Source organism: Phyllobates terribilis, unplaced genomic scaffold (assembly GCF_046119375.1).
Source record: "Phyllobates terribilis strain yellow unplaced genomic scaffold, ASM4611937v1 Scaffold_7__3_contigs__length_470593459, whole genome shotgun sequence".
Taxonomy (NCBI): Eukaryota; Metazoa; Chordata; class Amphibia; order Anura; family Dendrobatidae; genus Phyllobates; species Phyllobates terribilis.
Genome location: NW_027362767.1, coordinates 178,966,091 through 178,985,724, shown reverse-complemented (window position 1 = coordinate 178,985,724; position 19,634 = coordinate 178,966,091). Strand labels below are relative to the sequence as shown.

Below are 19,634 nucleotides of genomic sequence, written 5' to 3'. Positions count from 1 at the left end.
TTATCATTCCTCTTCTCCCAATCCTCCTGGGTTGTCATTCCTCTTCTCCCACTCCTCCTGGGTTATCATTCCTCTTCTCCCACTCCTCCTGGGTTATCATTCCTCTTCTCCCACTCCTCCTGGGTTATCATTCCTCTTCTCCCACTCCTCCTGGGTTATCATTCCTCTTCTCCCACTCCTCCTGGGTTATCATTCCTCTTCTCCCACTCCTCCTGGGTTGTCATTCCTCTTCTCCCACTCCTCCTGGGTTATCATTCCTCTTCTCCCACTCCTCCTGGGTTATCATTCCTCTTCTCCCACTCCTCCTGGGTTATCATTCCTCTTCTCCCACTCCTCCTGGGTTATCATTCCTCTTCTCCCACTCCTCCTGGGTTATCATTCCTCTTCTCCCACTCCTCCTGGGTTGTCATTCCTCTTCTCCCACTCCTCCTGTGTTGTCATTCCTCTTCTCCCATTCCTCATGGGTTGTCATTCCCCTTCTTCCACTCCTCCTGGGTTATCATTCCTCTTCTCCAACTATTTACGTGTTCTTATTCCTCTTCTCCCACTCCTTCTGGATTGTCATTCCTCTTCTTAAAATCCTTGTGGGTTGTCATTCCTCTTCTCCAACTTATCCTGGGTTGTCATTCCCTTTCCTAAACTCCTTCTTATAGCCAGAGTTAATTACATAAAAAGGGGCGATAAGTTGGGAAACTCCACCTGCCAGTTAAGTGAACATAAAGTCTGGGCACCATCATGATGGGCATGGTAGTCACATGAAAAAAAGGAATTTGGTAGCTCATTTTATTTTACCATACGTATAGAACCACTATTTAGCACACCAATTGTGACTGTAGTACATAAATACCGCCTGCAGGTGATACAGTTTCAATCAGAAGGAGGTTTCAGATTGGTAAAAAAAACATCCTGAGTTTTATGCATAACTTTTGAATGATGAGTCCAGCAGTGGACAAGGTGCAGCAGTACAACACATTGACGAAGAGCAAGGTTCATTCGCGGATGTGGCTTATGACAATCTCTCAGACTAAAGCACTGCTGACATAGTTAAGTGTCTAAGTCATGAGTGTTTTCTTATAAGACGTATAAGCTGAATCTGACTCTTCTCGCAAAATTTATAGTAAGCTTCTCATACATAGTTAGCCAACTGTACGAACAACAAGCTAAACCTGTTATTTACCACTTCAAAAGAGATTATGGTCTTAACATAAATTTCTATAAATTCACATTAAAGCAAAATCCAGTATAATATTTGATAGATAATATTTTTTATTAGTCTTTATTTTTATTAGATTTTTATTATTTATTTGTTTATTATTATTATTTTTTATTTAATTATCTACCAGGCATTGCAAAGTTATGAACTTTTATAATGTATTGCATTTAATTATTTTGCCTCCTTAATTCCCTAACACAATGCTACAGGCCTGCTTTATTGCTCAGTTAATGCATCTTTAAAAGCAGCTTTCAACTGCTGCTCAGTAATATTAAAATAATCAGGGTACATGTCTTTTCCTGTTTGAGTTTGGAGGAGGGAAGCAAAGAGGATCAGGTAGGGAAAGTTCTGTACACAGACTATTCTTTTTGTAGTGTACAGATCTTTGTTGAGCAGCAATTGAAAGCAGCTTTTAAAAGAGCATGTAAAACAGCAAGAAATCATAATTTTGAAATTCCTAGAGGATAATATAATAAGTTTAGTTATTGTTTAAGGTTTGTTTATGAGGGCTGATTTTTGGGCATTAATTCACAATGTACAAGTTAATCAGTGCTCGCTTAAAGGTTTATTCACATGGGCCAATATAAGATGGATGAAAGGTTCTTTTTATTTTTGAAGTAGTGGACCAACGAAAGGATGCCAATGAAGTCCTTGGTATCAAGAACAGATTTTAGGACATCTTTAAGCCACAATTATCTATCACAGATGTTCAACAAAGAAGAAAAGCCCCTCTCTTCTCTACTTGCTCAACATTTAATCTTAAGCCCCCCCATACACCTCAAATGGCCAAACGATAGTTCAGCCCATTGTTCGGCCAACAGCTTGCTTGTATTTTTTTTTTTAAACAAAACATAAAAATGTAAAAGGGTAAATGAGGTTTCGACTTTAGTTATTGTTTGTCACTTACATTGGGTATAATAGAGCATTTAAAGGTATGTAAAAGAGCTCAGCTGTACCCCCTGAAAAGGCTGGAGAAACACACCATCACATACATTCCTCACTGTTGTGACTACCTCGTACCATTTCCTTACTAAAAAAAAACATACTTTACATGCTTGAAATACCGAATTGCTTGTCAAAAATGTGACAGATCCACTTAACAAATTAGTTTGTGTAGCCCTTATAAAAACACATTTTCCTGAAGCTCCTATCTTAGATTGCATGCATTCTTCTGCATAATAAAATCAAATTTGTAGAATATTATTTAAAGGGTAGGTCCATCAATTTCCAATTTATAAAAAGAAATATATAAATGCATCGTGTTGCTTGACTGTATTATATTGCAGAGCTGAAATCATAATTCTGTTAGGGGTGTGTCTGACAACAAGCCCACTGTCAGACACACCCCTAACAGCATTCATTGATATAACTGGACGATTTTTCTCACTTTATTCCTTTAACACACCATGATGTAAATATATGTCATTCATTGCCGTGCATTAAGGAAAACTCTAATTCTGTATGTTTAACCTCTTAGGTGCTGCAGTCAACCACAGCATCTAAGAAGTTTGACAGAGGGAGGGGATTCCCTTTGCTTATTGGCGCAACGCGATACACTTGTGCCAATATCTCATCATGGCAAACATGACTACTAACAGGAAAATGCATTTTTTTTTTTGCATTTTTTTGGCAAAAATAAAAAAAATCTAATCAACAAATTATATGTACCTCAAAGTGATTACAAAAATACAATTCATTCTGGAAAAATAAGCTAATGGATGGAAAGGGTTATGGTGCTTTAAGGAAAAAAAAAAGTTTGGTCCCAAAGGATGTAAACAGACCCGTACACCATAAAGTAAAAACCATAATGTTACCAAAAGATATGATAGATTTTCATAGTAGCGAACTGTCCCGGATTTTCCAGGACTCCTGTGACAAGATATGGTGGAATTTATGTATACCCAGCCCAAAATGTGGGCATATCTGGGTTGCAACTGGACTAAAGTTTCCCCCTACACATTATACTAATGTCAGCCAAACCTGCCGCTATCAATGGTGAGATCAAAAATGAATATTGGGGGAGATAAGAATTCGGCATGTCCGATCCTTGTGTCCTCCCAGAGATAAGCCACCATCACAGATGTCTGGCATCGGCTCTCTCATAGAGAGCAAGAGTCCGTTCTTTTGTGTACAGGAGAGACGGCCAAGATAGTTGCTAGCCAAACCATCATTAATTACCACCAGAATGTTGGAAGCTACCATCCCTCTGCCACATCCACATAACAAGACATCAATGGCAAACATTAAGGCCCCGTCACACTTAGCGACGCTGCAACGATCCCGACAACGATACGACCTGTCAGGGATTGTTGCAGCGTCGCTATGTGGTCGCTGGTGAGCTGTCAAACAGGCAGGCTCACCAGCGATCAGGGAAGCAGCGACATCGTGGAAAGAATCTTTCCACAATGTCCTGCTCCTGGTTACCAGCCTGCTGAAGCAGGAGCAGGCTGGTAACCATGATAAACAGCAGGTTACTAGGGGCACACGCGCACCTAGTAACCCATTGTTTATCATGGTTACCAGCCTGATCGCTGGTCACACACAGCGATGTGTGCTGACCAGCGGGAGGGCAACGACCAAAAAATGGTCCAGGACACTTTGCAGCGATCAGCGACCTCACAGCAGGGGCCTGATCGCTGCAAAGTGTCACACATAGCGACATCGCTGGTGAGGTCGCTGTTGCGTCGCTAAAACCGTGACACAGCGATCTCGCTATGTGAGACGGGGGCTTTAGGTGGAGGGTGTGCCACAAATTTTTATATTGAGACCAGCAATCTTTAAATTACACCACTGGTCCATCTTAAAGGGGTTCTTCACAATTACTGCTTCCTGTCATTAGGCAATGGATGTGCCATATTAGGGAATGCCCATGAGGAACTATTGCCTTATTTAATGGAGACCTTATGGCTTACTTCAGGTTCAAGTCTACATATAGTGATCAATCTCTGCACAAGTCCTCTGCACAGTAAGCAAACCAATGGTGTAACCATAGTGGGTGCAAAGGCAGCAGTCACTCCTGGATCCTGGTCCTTCACATGCTCCAAGACCGCAGGGGTATAAATGGTTGGTGGGTGGGTCTGGTTACAAATCTGGGAGATCCTGCATGGAAAATTTCAAGATACGGTTCTAACACAAAAGTAGGCATTATGTTTGCTACTCCTTGCTATCACCTGGTTGCACTTTTATCTGAGTCCTGAATTTTCTACAGAACATTGTGTTCTCCATAGAGACTCGATAACAAAACCACCTTTACACAAGTGTTCTTCGTTTGCTTAGGTCTGTGGAAGGAGGTATCATCTTGACATTCTTTTACTCCTTTGTATTAGTGAATACCAAGACTGCGCTGTTATCAGAGTCTAAAGGTGAGGAATATAATGCAAGCAAACATGCAAGCAATGTTAGAGCAGGTAACAGCAGCACATGGACTGGGAGATGCCAACACGAGCACTGGTGATTCAATGTGTAATTAGCAATCTGGATTTACTGGAGAAATCACGTTACTAAGAATCCTTTCACACACGAAGATGAACTGCCTATAATGAGCATCGATCAACCGTCTAGGAAAACAATCGCGACTTGCTTAATTTATTCTACATAAAAAAATAGTTCTGAAGGCTTGGTCTGATCAACCATTTGTACAATTGTTTCAGCACATCCCTTATTTTCGTGGTTGGAATTACTGTTAATCAATGTTGGTGTTTGGGTCAACGTAATTCGGTAACAATTTTTCCATGGGGTAATCATAGGAAATAAGAGTTCCTATGAATGATCGTTCACAATCATTGCTTCTTGTAATAGTTCCCTAACATCTGAGACAACTTAGTCATGGGTGTAAATAATAATTCTGTATCTTCTCTAGAAAAAACTGGACCATGAATGGTTGGCCGAAAAAAGTTAAGAACTTAAAACTTTGTAACAAAATATCACAGACAGCCCCAATGATTTTGAATTAGCCCAATATCCAACTATTCAGGTATACATGCCAAATAGGCAACAATCAACACCTATAGCAAGTACCATGAGGGTCCCATCTTCAGGTTAAGTTTGGGCAATGTGCTAAGGGTAATAAAGTCCTGTTCTCTGAAGTCGAATAGAAAGAAGAAAAAAATACCAGGTCCTCCTGTCCCAAGATGGGAAACTAGCGGTATGTTCTATCTTGGCCTTCTTTCCTACGTGCCCGCTTTGTGGTCTATAAAGCTCAAGATAAAAAGCTAAAATGTAGATTTTTTTAGACTTTTTACCAGTGCTCTCTCTAAGTTCTAATCAAATAAACCATAGGCATCTACTCTAAGTTTATATTTCAAAGTATGTTTCTGCGTTTAGTTGAGATATTTAGGGGAGTGATAATGAAGTATCTTCTCTTCAACGCCATTTTGTGAACATTCGATGGAAGTCTTAATATCTATTGGCTTTATCTTCCTTTACCAGTCAATTGATCAGGTTCAGCAGCCTATGGAGCTCCTCATCATCCTTTCGATAAAGTCGAGAAGCAAACATTTATGCCAATGCTCTCCAAAACGAAACCTCTTCGAGAAGACCACTACTGATCAAGACCAAGTGTTTCTAAGATCGGGTTTTAGTTCTATTTTATCCTATGGTATGTACATGGACCCTGTTCTTTGAGAAGACCAATCCCCTAGAAGACCATTTCAAAGAGGTTTGACCCATCTTCTCAAACTTCTATTAACATCTCATAGTCAAGAATTATTAGGGCGTCTTTCTGGAATCAACTTGATGATGAAGGTGGATATCATCCTCAGAAGTCATATTTAGGCTATGGACATTTGTGTAACCACATTTTGAGGATGTAGATAGAGGCCCCTAAAAGCTCCTGTTCTATTTGGCCTTCATCGAGGTTGTACATTCTTTTTTTTACTGCATAGAAAAGTGCAATGAACCTTTTACACCCAGTGTAATACCTATAAACAAGTGTAGGTGTTGTTTCATGTCAGCATCTGGAAAGTAGGTCTTGATGTTCCTGCCTTCTGTCACATATACTAGGCAGGAAACCCTTTAGTCACACCAGCCATGTCACAGTCATCATCTCTTGTTAGTGATAATTATATTTGGCATCATGGTTCAGCCTTTAATTAACATTCCATACACACAGGCGAGACTTTTATATTCCACTAAATTCACTTACGACATCAAGGATTGTCCAACTTCCAGTCTGCAGTAAACACCATGGTCTGATGAGATGAAAGATCTCCAAAAAAAAAACATGCTTGGAACAAATTATGGAAAATTGTGAGGGTAATTGTTCTCTCTTTAGTTGCAAGTCATAAGTTCTCGGTGGAAAATTTCTGTAAGTAGTGGTGAGTCAACCCATCTTAGTAAAATGCCTAGTCACCCAACTGGCTGACCCATAATCGGGGGTCTGATTGTTGAGTTCTCAACTAAATTTGTTGATGTAAAAAAAATGGTCAAGTAATAGCCTCAAATCCATACATCAATAATCTCCAAAGTCAGGACCAGCAATGGACCAGTCGATGAGGCTGTTCCTTCACTAGTGTTTTACCGTCAGTTAGTTCGTTGAGACTCTCATGTTGAGCAATGTTTGTCCACTAGGGATTTTTCACGTCCAAGGGCCCAAGACTGTCTTGTTCCACTCTGGTCACAGTAAGTGTTTTTGAAGAATATTTTTCTTCAGCTGCCTGTAACTGAATGAGTTCAACCTAAAGAGAATCCGCCACCATGAAAATGCTGTCCAACCTACCAGCATCAAAGTATAGAAGTATAAAAAAAAATTGTGAATTATTAAGTGAAATCACTGCTCAATCTGGGCTTAGTGTTCCTACGATTGGTGTCAGCCAATGATGCATAGCCTTCTCTTGTTTGAGCAGAAATAGCTGTCAATCACTGAATAGGACCGCCCACTGATCTCTGAGAATGAGCAGAGATTTAAGTTCATAGAATTACAAGTTATAATGAATCTTTTTCCACAAAAGTATATATCAATCTAAGATCGTCTACCCAACATCATTTATTTGGGGAGAGTTGGGAAGCCACCATACACATTAGATTGTCAGGCAATGCTGCCAGCATTTTTGGAAAACTTTATTCTAAGGTGTATGGTGGGCCCTAAAATATGCTGCTGGTAGATAAGACGGCTTGCTCAATCTGACCCATTTCCTTTAAACCTAGGTGCTCAGAGTCTTCTTAGATCTAAGATCTTCTTAAAGGAAATCTGTGACCAGGTTTTGGCTACCTAATGGAAGAGAAGCATAATGTAGGGTAAAGACCCTGATTCCAGTGATGTGTCATTTACTGGGCTGCGTAGCGTAGTTTTTATAAAATCACTGTTTTATAAGCAGGAGATTATCACTAGAGGACTATTGTCCTGCTGCCTAGTAGTCCCACCCCGCCCTCACCACTGTTTGGAAGCTTTCTGCCTATGCATAGTGTACACAGAAAGCTGCCAATCAGTGATGTTGGCAGCAGTTATATAGAAAACTGGGAGATCTGTAGCAGATAAAACAGTGTTTAATCGCAACATAATCCGGATCTCTGCCCATACATCATGCTGCTCTCCGATGGGGTAGAAAAAATCTGGTGACAGGTTCCCTTTAAGGGTTGCATATTTGGAACATCCTATTAAACTGCATGTGGCCACAATCAAATGTTGGTATTCAGCTCTAGCACTTGGTTCCTTTTACTTTTTGATCTTAGATCCTGAAAATTCCAAATTGGTTGACATTACCCAACTTGAATTTTGGGCGAGTTCCAGACTATTGGTATCACCCTAAAGGAATGTTAATATATTCCAAGGTAGGAAGTAGCCGTCATTCAGTTAGAGCACATGGAAATTTGTTTTTTTGTTTTTTTTCACTGAATATTTTTCCTAAATAGTTTACCTCCTCAAGGTCAGACTACTTCTGTTATTGGCACCAGCATAAAAACAAAGCACAAAGATTAATGCCCTTGTGATAAGCAAAAAAAAGAAAAAACACAGTCTAGAGAGATCAGACTTAGGCTCCATAAATCCTGGGAGACTTCAAAAGGTTCCGAAAGATAAGGCTGGTGTATATCATGTTATTTTTCAATGACATAACCATGAGAACATTGTAATCTCGCAGCTGCTAATGACTGGAATTGGAAGAATATAAAATATTGTGCTATGATATATAGCCGTATAAATGTGAGCTGGGGCTTGGAAGGAGGGCAAGACACTGTATAAGTAGAGTTGGTTAAAATCTACATATTTTTGAACCACAGTGACCCTTTCCTCCAAGTCATTGTGGTACACAGGTTATTTTGTGCAAGAAGGGCCTTTAGACTCTCGTAGGCACTAGGACCTCTTTGTATGTCTCATTAATGGAGTTTCGATTTGCAGGACCCACTTCAGTGGGCAGGTCAGTAGTCTGGAGATGCTGGACCGAAGCCCTGAAAACTGTTTCCTACTTCCCGGAATCCTTGGCTCTTTTTTTGATTAATAATCTTGGAGAGACGTTATCGTTGCGGCATCACGCACATGTGACATCTCACCAGGTTGGCTAATCAAAAGAAGAGCTATATATGCCGGGAAGTAGGAGGTGGCTCTCAGGACTTCCACCCGAAGATCACAGATGGACCAGGCTGATGGACGAGGTCCTCCGAATGGATTGGCACCAACTCCATTTATTATTACTTATATCTGCAAGGAACCATGTTGTGTTCTAGTGACCAACGAAACATGGGTGTTTCACCCTCAATGGGTGGAAAATTTAACAAATAAGTTCTAGGACAAGACCATTCAGCACCATCTTGTTCTGTGTGGTGGTAACCCCAATCTCATTCTAGAGACCTAATTTGAATGTGATGAACCAAAGCAAAATGCCATCATGTTGGCAACATACAACCGATTTGTTAATTTTAGACTACCTTTAGAATCTTTAGAGTGCAACCTCTGGATGAAGACCTCCACTTTGAGAAGACCACCCCATTATCCCTACCAGATTTCTCGTGACAGTTTTTCAGTTCTATCATGCATTGTGCATATTGACCACCATCTTTGAGAGGACCGTTTTCTACAAGTCTATTTTTTGGTTCAGTTTTAGGTAGTCATCTCTAAGAGGTTCCGTAGTGTTTCGCTGTAAATCTGAAGCTGTTTGTAGGTGGTTCCATGGGCACAATGATTCTGTCTATATAATAACAAAACAGATAATATCTATAAAGCCCAAGAAAAGTTTTTTAGTTTTTGAAGGCTCAGCAATTCATGCAAACAAAGCTGGTGACACTCCAAAAATAAACCACACAATATTGTAGCGTAATGTGCAGATGAGGAATCTTAGAAGATCCAGCAATCAAGTGGATCCACTTCATTATGTTCTAAAATTCTAAACAGGTTACTTTTTCTTTTCCTACACTTCTGATAGGAGTGAACTCAGCCTACTCTGGATCCAAAGGATTCAAACAATTTGCTATTTGATTCGAGCAAATTGAAAAAAAAATCTCTTTTCATTTTGTACAAAGCAGAAGATTGTAAGAACCAGAGAAGGTTGAAGTGACCTCATAACCTTGCAGCAATTGCATCATAATGTATAGCACAGTCAATTAGGGGAGATTATCTTAGCCTGTATAAAAGCAGAGGCAGAGAATGCAGCAGCTGTTTTGTAGTAAATCTGGATAGTGAGAGCACGTCACAGCTTAGCCACAGAGATAGGGAGAGAAAACTTGAAAATACTGAATAGACATTAGAGACAGTGTGTGACAGGACAGCAGTCAATAACAGTAACCACCCATTTACCCATAGACATATAGTAGTGTCAATGGGCTTTAGGTCCATTTTCGGCAGAAAGATCATGTGTGGTCCCACTCTATAGAATTGCATGAAAGTGTTGCGAAAAGCCCAATTTACACTATAGGTCAATTGTAAGTTTCCCAAAGTTGATATTTTAACTGACTGTAGACTTATATAAGTAACAAAAGCGGTTGGCTGAAGACAGTCCCTTTAGGACAGACAGAAAAATATAAAAGCCTTGGTACCCATATTCTAAATTAAAATGGGCTAAAAATAGGCCAAAGTCTGAGACTGAACAAGCAGCAACAAACAAATGGGGCCCATAAATGCTAATAAGAAGTAAATGTTAGTTGTAAAATGCAAATATTTTATTTACTGTAGAACAACCCATTAAAAACTAGAATAAATGGTTTTCCAGAATGAGTTCATTTATGTTCCTTCCACAGAACACATTAAAGAAGGCCCATAACTTGCCATAAACATGGATTTTTTAGCTGGTGTAAATGCTGATGTTCTCCTAAATCCGGTGATGCTTTTATTTTGTTTGTACGCCTGTCACGCAAGGTGAGGGAAAGACTAAGTGCAACACGAAGGGAAGAGGGGGAGGAAGCCCAAACACTAAGGAAAGGGGGAATGGAGACCCTTAGGCAGATCTAATATTACTCTGCCCACCCTACCGTCACTATATAGGTTCCGCACCTATCACAGAGCAGGAACCTAAGACTTGAATGTCCCTAGAGCTTGACCCTAGATAGGGAGGGGACAGGGTGAGCTCTAGTCAAGCCCTACTACAAACTAAAGACAACAAGGTAGACAAACAAAGGGGATATACTTAGCTTGAGCAGACACAAGAGAGACAACGCCAACTGTCCTCCAAGGGCACCAGAGAAGAAACTAGCCAACTGCTTGTGCTCCAAGCCTGCACAGAGGTACATAGAACTGTCACCGGCGACTCCCTGGAGAAACTGAGAGTATTTAACTAGAAAGCAAGGGTGTGTCAATCAGCAGCAGAAGGTGGAGGAAGCTGCTGGGTCCTAAAGAAAGAAGGATATAACAATACTAAAGAGATGAGAGGATTAAGAAGGCGTCTGCAATGCCAAGTGCAGTGACCTTCTGCAGCCGGCTCCAGAGCGACTGTCTGTCACACCAGTGACAACGCATCTCTGTTCCTGAGATATGGTCTTCTCTTCTCAGTATAAAAATCTACTCTTGTTAGTCAAGTGGGTGTGATATTAAATTCCCATCTGCAGATCACGCCCAGTTGTCCAAAAACCCACTACATTTCCATACAGGGTAGAAGGAGCCATATTTCAGGAACGGAGAGGCGCGGGAACAAAAGAAAAACATCGCCGGATTCAGAAGAACAGCGGCATTTACACCAAGGTAAAAATTACATCTTTATGACAAGTGCCAGGACTTGTTTAAGGAACAGTAAAATTGAAGGACACATGTAGCATAAAACAAAATAGACAGGAAAAATGGGAATTTCTTATCTTCTATTATCTACTGTAGATCGTTGGCACCATGGATGTCTTCCACCTCTGAGCACCGACGGGCGAGATAGTTATGCAGTTATTTATGGACATTGTATTTTTTAGTATACTGTAAATTGGTGCTGAAATATGGACCTTTCCTTTATAAGAGATCTTTTAAGTATTTTATGACTTTTTTTTGTATATTTCTAGACGTCAGTAAGTGTATATTCATCTATTTTCTGCACATTTATGTTTGCTTTCGGTTATAGATGGACATCGCAGATAATGAACTTGGAAACTTTAATCTTTATAATCTTTGAAAACAGTCAGTTCTCATTTTGCATGAGACGCGCAGAGCCGACAACCATCTAAGATTATCGTGATATCTGGAACGGCCCTACAACATATGCAAAATACTTTTTTTTCATTTTACTGCTGGGGGGAAATAAAAAAATTCTAAAGAATTAAAGAAGAATGTGGCAGCCTTCATTCTACATAATTATCAGGTCTGTTCAGGCATTATAATAGGATAAGTCCATACATACTGGATATATATTGGCCAACTGTCTATTGCGAGGACCTTCTACCCTGATGACCAACGTAGGAAGAGATTAGGATGGGGCTGCTAGATTTTAGCTGCCCAATCCATTCATTCTTTAGAGATAAGTTGCAGCTCACTCCCTTTTTCTACTGAGCGGAGCATACATGATGGGGGGATCTCGGCCAAAGAGGAGTTCACGCAACCGCAGGGAACCAAGTATAGAGCTCTGTCATGGTAAGGGGTCCTGATCAATTTGGCTCCATCTTCTTTCTCCAAAATTAGGGTGAACCTTCTCATGTTTTCCCTTCTCACGGTCACCTAGGATGCCCATCTATTTTATGAGAGGGGGCATGAACAAAAGGGTCATTATGATATAGGCAAACTCTAGGTGGTTTCCGAGCAGTTCAGGAAAAATTATAGTTACACACATATAATATCAAGTAGTAAAGGGGTTGTCTCAACTTCTTAAATAGGCAAAATTGCAAAGTGGTTGGAAAAAACAAGATCAAAAATGCAGGGATCTTTTATTTTGATGGTTACTGCCAATTGCCTAAGTCACCAGCCACCACTGCAGTCTATCAGCGGTGATCAGCCTCCAAGGCAAAGAGCGTAGCACTTACAGGCTCTTTGCTATAGACTTTGTAAGCACTGCTCTAAAACTGTCCAGAATGCAAGATCCAGCCAGCTACAGTGCCCTTGTACTCCTCTGATGCTGCCAATGGAAAGCTGCCTCTGCTTGTAACAATGAACAGAACGCAGTTCGGTCCAACGGTCTGAACTACCAATAAATCAGGAGTGCACCAAACCCTGGCAAACAGAAAAATGGAAGTACAGGGAAGTGGTAGATTTCTTAACAACAATGTTGAGAAAACCCCTTTAACTAATAACCCTAGCCCACGAGGGCTATTACTTATAGACCCATGATACCTCTGGACCACCAGGTATATTAGAAATTACTATTAACACTTCCATCACTTTACACCACCAGAAATACTAAACGCATATACACTGTAAGGTGGCTAATGGTCGTGTAGTCGATGGGCGGTATGTGTCATAGAGATGGCTGGTCTCTATGATGTAGCCCGTAATGTTCTCTAGTGCACATAAGCACTAAGAGGATCGTTTGGTGCACCTGGGAGCTGGGTTATGGGTAGTTTGAGAGATGGGTGGGTCCAGGTACCCACATACCTCACTTCTGGGTGTGGTTAGCAGCCTATATAATGGAGGCTGTTGTTTGGTATATGGTCTGTGTTTGGAGGGAGAAGGCCTCCTGTGTGTTGACTGAGCTGTGTGCTGGATACTTACCAACCTGTGTGACCACAGGTCTGGTTTACCAAAGACTTTGCTTAAAGGACTGTTTACTTTGTTTTGGCCGGCCCTAAATGCTGTTGTTTTAGTTTTACTTTCTGATCGGTTTATGAAGCCAATAAAGCGCTATGAACATTTAAAGGAACATGCCTCCTGTTTGCCTCGCACCGCACCTGAGTGAGTACAATCCCTATAATTGGTGTTAGACGTGCGGGCAGCGTTCCCAGCAGAGACGTGTGACTGCTACAGGAAGGACTGCATGTCCTGGGTCAAGTCTGTCGCAAGCCAGCAAGCATCGCCAGACAAGATGGAGGACCTGCTGAAACACTTGGTCCAGTCACAGCAGCAGGAGTTCAACAGGCTGTTGTTACAGCAGATCCAGCAGCACCAGCAGGAACAACGGCAGCAGATGCAGCTTCTGGAAACTGCCATCCAGGGCAGGACGAGCACCCCAACCCCAAGTCCGGCTGATGACACCCACGTCCGGAAGGCAGTAAGACGGGCCTTACAAAAAATGACCCCGGGGGATGACGTTGAGGCCTTCCTGATGGTGTTTGAAAGGGTTGCCGAGAGGGAGAAACTTCCGCCAGAGAAGTGGGCAGAGGTACTGGCGCCATACTTGATGGGAGAGCCCCAGAAGGCGTACTATGATTTAGCTTTGCAGGACGCCAAAGAGTATGGCAAGCTAAAAACTGAGATTCTAGCGCGCTTGGGGGTGACAATGACTATCAGGGTGCAGCGGGTTCACCGCTGGGAGTATCACTGGGACAAACCACGTCGCTCCCAAATGTTTGCACTTGGTCCAGAAGTGGCTACAGCCGGAGTCTTCTACGTCTGCGCAGATGGTAGAGCGGGTGGTGATGGACCGGTTTGTGCACTCTCTACCTAGGCCCATACAGACTTGGGTTGCGCAGAGGGATCCCCGGAATGCGGATGAACTGGTCGGACTGGTCGAGAGATACCAGGGGGTTGAAGATTCTTTGGGAAGGCAGCCCACTCCATACTGGGGGTCCCAAAAGGGGGCGGAGGCCCAAAAGGGGGTGGGGCATCCAAGGTCCAAAGGGGCGGGGGAGGTGATGCCCAAGGTCCCTTGCGGTGATGTCATTTGCTGGAAGTGCCACGGCCCAGGCCATATAGCCGCAAGTTGTCCCCTGAGCCTATGGACTGCAGCATAGGATGCCGTTGTTCATATTAAGCGCATCCGGTCTGCAGTGTGAACTTTCCACCCAGCGAGAGGCCTCAAGTATGTCCCGTGAAGGTGAACGGGCGGGAGGTAACGGCACTGCTAGATTCCGGGAGTCTGGTGACCCTTGTGAGGGCCACCCTTCCTCTCTAACTGATCCCGAGGAAAAAAGTCAGCGTACGGTGCATTCATGGTGATGCTAGGGACTACCCTATGGCCAGAGTGGACATTGAAATGGCCCACAGTACTGAGTCCGACGAGGTCGGCGTCATTCAGGACTTGTTGCACCCTATAATTATAGGCCGGGACTTTTGTTTATTTTGGGATCTGTGGGGGAAGGGTTTCAGGTTCACTGGCTCAGACAGGAAACCATTTAACCCTGATGAGGTATCACCACACCCAAGGTTTCCCTTTTGTGTCCTTGTGGGGGATGAGGAGGTAGTGTCCCCTGAGACTGACATTCCGGAGTTAGGGGTGACCAGTGAGATTTTTGAGTCTGCCCAACATAGGGACCTAATTCTGAAGGAAGCCTTCAATAATGTCACCCTCATAAATGGGGTTGCACAGGAGTCGGGGGCTGACACAAGTTTTCCCTATTTTATGATGAGTGGGGTGTTGTTGTACTGGGCCACAAAAGTGAGGGAAGAGCTGGTGGAACAGTTAATAGTGCCGGGTCCCTATAGACGGAAGGTGTTGGACATGGCCCATTCGCATATCTTGGGGGGACACTTAGGGGTGGGAAAACGCAGGAATGGATTATGCAGAGGTTCTATTGGCACGGGTGTCACCGGGAAATATTAAAGTATTACAGGTCCTGCCTTACGTACTAGTTAATCGCCCCCATCTCTCACTTTCAAAGTCCCCTCGTGCCATTGTCCATTATTGAAGTGCCGTTCGAGAGAATTGCCACGGACTTGGTCGGTCCCCTGGTTAAATCTGCTCGCAGGCATCAATATATCTTAGTCTTCCTGGACTATGCCATACGCTATCCGGAAGCAATTCCCCCGAGAAACTCCTCCGCAAAGAGTATAGCTCTCAAATTGGTCCAAGTTTTCTCCCGGACTGGTTTACCAAAGGAGATCTTGACTGACCAGGGAAGACCTCTTATGAGTAAGGTGATGAGAGAGTTATGCAAGGTCCGGCAAATCTCCCAACTGAGAACTTCAGTGTACCATCCTCAGACAGATGGCCTGGAGGAAAGGTTTGCTGAGGAAGGCCATAGAAAAGGATGGTAGAGACTGGGACTGTTTCCTACTGTATCTGTTGTTCTCCATCTGAGAGGTTCCACAGGCATCTACGGGGTTCTCGCCATTCAAAATTCTGTATGGCCGACATTCGCAAGGTCTCCTGAATATAGCCAAGGAAACCTGGGAAGCCGAAGTCACTCCCCACAGAAGCGTAATCAAGCACGTTGCACTGATGCAGCAGAGGATTGCGAAAGTGATCTCCAAAGAGGTGGCTTGTATGTTGAAACTCAGGGTCATTGAGGAATCCAAGAGCAGTAGGTCAAACCCGATTGTCCTGGTCCCAAAGCCCGATGGTGAATGGAGGTTCTGCAACGACTATCGGAAGTTGAATAAGGTCTCCAAGTTTGACGCATATCCCATGCCAGGTGTCGATGAAATGATTGCGAGACTTGGGCCAGCAAGGTACATAACCACCTTGGATTTGACGAAAGGATATTGGCAGATCCCCATGGCACAGGGAGCCAAGGAGAAGACTGCGTTTTCTAAACTGGATGGATGCTTTCAGTATGTCCGGATGCCGTTTGGACTGCAGGGGGCTCCTGCAACTTTCCAGAGAGCTATGGATTGAATCCTTGCATCCCATAAGCAATACGCCGCGGCATACCTGGACGCTATTGTTATCTTCACCCCGACTGGGAGAGTCATCTGGAAAAGGTCCAGGCGGTGTTTGATGCTCTAAGGAAGGCGGGATTTTCAATAAACCCCTGAAAATGTGCCATGGGGAAAGAAGAAGCCAAATACCTGGGTTATGTAGTTGGTAGAAGCGAGATCAAACCCCAAATCAGTAAAGTGGAGGCAATTCAAACCTGGCCGAGACCGCTGTCAAAAAAGCAGGTTAGAGCCTTCCTGGAGATCATGGGATACTACAGGAGGTTCATCCCAAACTTTGCCATAATGGCTGCACCCCTGACTGACCTCCTTAAGGGGACGAAATCAGCAATGGCCAAATGGTCTGAAGAGGCAGAGACGGCCTTTCAAGAGATGAAAGTGGCTCTGTGTAGGCAACCGGTCCTGGTTGCCCCCGACTTCAAGAAAGAGTTTATACTCCAGACAGATGCCTCAGATGTTGGTTTAGGAGCAGTCCTTTCCCAGGAGATACACGGGAAGGAGCACCCTGCAATCTACCTGAGCAGAAAGCTGTCCTCCTGTGATAAAAATTATTTGGTCATAGAGAAGGAGTGTTTGGCCATAATGTGGGCAGTGGACACGTTACAGTACTATCTGTTAGGTCGAAAATTTAGATTAGTATCCGACGATGCCCCACTCAGATGGATGAGGGAAACAAAGGGAAAAAATTCCAGGGTCACCCGCTGGTTTTTAGCCCTACAGGACTTCAACTTCAAATGTAGAACATAGAGCAGGGAAGCTGCATGGTAATGTCGATGCCCTCTCGAGAATCCCCTGTTTGGTAGTAGAAGGTGCCAAGCCCCACGGCTTTAGGCAGAGGGGGGAGGTATGTAAGATGGCTAATGGTTGCGTAGTCGATGGGAGGTATGTATCACAGAGATGGCTGGTCTCTGTGATGTAACCCGGAGTATTTTCTCTAGTGCACGCAAGCACTAAGAGGACTAAATGGTGCACCTGGGACCAAGTTGCGGGCAGTTTGAGAGATGGGTGAGTCTTGCTATCCACATACCTCACCTCTGGGTGTGGTTAACAGCCTATTTAATGGAGGTTGTTGTTTGGTACATGGTCTGTGTTTGGAGGGAGAAGGTCTCCTGTGTGTGTTGTCTCCAGACTGAGCTGTGTGCTGGATACTTACCAGCCTGTGTGACCACAGGTCCGGTTTACCAAAGACTTTGCTTAAAGGACTGTTTTTTTGTTTTTGCCTGCCCTAAAGGCTGTTTGCTTGAATTTTACTTTCTGACCGGTTTATGAAGCCAATAAACCGTACTGGACATTTAAAGGAACATGCCTCCTGTTTGCCTCGCACCGCACCTGAGTGAGTACAATCCCTACAACACATTGGATAAAAGTTACTATGATGAAATGCTCCTTAAAAAAAACCCGCTCACTCTTGGTCCTCTGACAAAATCTGGACAGTGACAACCCTGCCAAGTTTTATAAAAATGGAGTTGAGCTGTAGTTGACTTGGATGAGTTCAGAAGTCATTGTGCTGTGGCTTTTCACTCATCTGTGTCCTCCCATCATTTCTGTATACGCATCAAATGGTCCCTGGGGACCACCGGTATCACCTAGTGCACTTGCCACCTGCTCCTCCTTGTGAAGCCGTGCCGGGGGAATACCATTTATGCAAACACAGGACTGCATCACCTTTACAGAAAAACATCAGGTTTCCGGTATTGCACTAGTATTTAGGTATACACATATGTCAAGGTTGAGTTGTCCCCTAGCAATAGGGAAAATCATCAGGGCCACCCATTAGGAACTACACAGTGGTTATATTAAATAATAAAAGGTCCTCCAGAGCTAAAGATGCCCATTGTAGAATCTCTCCAATGTTGCTAACTGACGGAGGTCATGAATGAAGACCGACCCCGACCCTGAGCCCAATATTGGGAGACTCGATCCTGCTGCCCTAGAAGCTATGGCTCCATCAGCAAATAGTACAGCCGGTGCCCTGTCTATAGATCCGTACACACAAGATACAGTAAATAGGTATTACATTCCCTTTAAAGAATATTTCCACCTTTAAGAGGACTTGTCATTTTCTATAAATATGTATTTTTTGTACCTGGTGTAAATGCCGCTGTTCTACTGAATCCGGCGCTGTTTTTCTTGTATTTCTGCGCCTCTCCGTTCCTGAGATATGGCCGTTTCTTCCCTGTACATAAATCTAGCCATGTTGCCAAGTGGGTGTTTTCTTTAGGACCGCACCCAGTTGGCTGAAAGATTAGATTTCTATACAGGAAAAAAAGAAGTCATATCTCAGAAACAAAGAGGCGCAGGAACAAAAGAAAAACATCGCCGGATTCAGGAGAAGAGCGGCATTTATACTAGGTAAAAGAAATGCACATTTTTACAAAAAGTGAAATTCTCTTTAAATAAGAAAAAAAAATGCAAGAAAATACAGACCCCTGATTCTGAGTCAATTGCAGTTGCTTGTCCAGATTGGGCCCAAACTGCAAATGGAAAGAGAGTGCTGTGTAAGCTGGACCTTGCTTTTAAGGCGGCTCCAAACCTTAAAGGGATTCCCCGATTTGTGATCACTGACCGGATAGTTGGGGGATTTATTGCACGCGTGATTTATCAGGTTTCGGAAGACCCCACTAGGGTATTTTTTTGTTGTCAATCACTGGGGACAGCGTGTATATTGGTGGCCGGTTTCTGAAGTCAATGTCGATACATTTACGGCTTTATCTATTTTTTTTGCAGAGAGGTGTTTGGCAATGTTGCAAACTATTCTGAGAAAAAGAGACAGTTCAGCAGAAATAGGATGTTTACCCTGCGCTTCTGTATTCAGAGTGGTTTCTAAAGTTGCAGTTTGTTTAGATGCTGCCTTTGATATTTGGTTAAAGTTTAAGTCTTCTTCCCATATACCAAAAATGTGTTAATCCCCCCACCCCCCCTGCACTTTCTGAGAAATCTGTCATGTGACTTTGAAGAAATCATGTTTGGAGCTATTTCAAGCTTCCTGTTACCAGGCAGAACCTCACATCTCTGCAAGACCTCAGCGTCTGCCAGCCAATCACATCGCCCCATAGGAGGGGTCTTGGTTTAAAGTTAAACTCGCATTCCGGCATAATGAATATAGACCTACATCAGCGCTGTAGCTTTATTGTTTGTTTGTTTTCAGTTTGGAAGTTTTTTGGCAAAAACACAGATGTCTAATGATGCAGCACAGTACAGAAAACAAGGGAGTCACACATGTGAGCTCCTATCAGAAACAGCCATCCTATGTCATATAGAAATATTCCCATGACATGCACAGCTGCAATACCATACACAGCCTGTAGACAAGAGTGGCGCTGTTAATGTACTAATCTT

The 19,634-nt window shown here is 43.0% G+C and overlaps 2 long non-coding RNA genes across 3 annotated transcripts in view; one reads left to right on the top strand and one right to left on the bottom strand.

Moving 5' to 3' along the window:
* Positions 1–19,634, bottom strand: part of LOC141153047 (uncharacterized) — a 110,496-nt gene that overhangs the window by 54,715 nt on the left and 36,147 nt on the right. The window lies entirely within an intron of this gene.
* Positions 17,384–19,634, top strand: part of LOC141153046 (uncharacterized) — a 66,995-nt gene continuing 64,744 nt past the window's right edge. Inside the window, exon 1 of the long non-coding RNA XR_012247222.1 lies at positions 17,384–17,628. This is a non-coding gene — a long non-coding RNA (uncharacterized lncRNA). The remainder of the gene's footprint in view (positions 17,629–19,634) is intronic.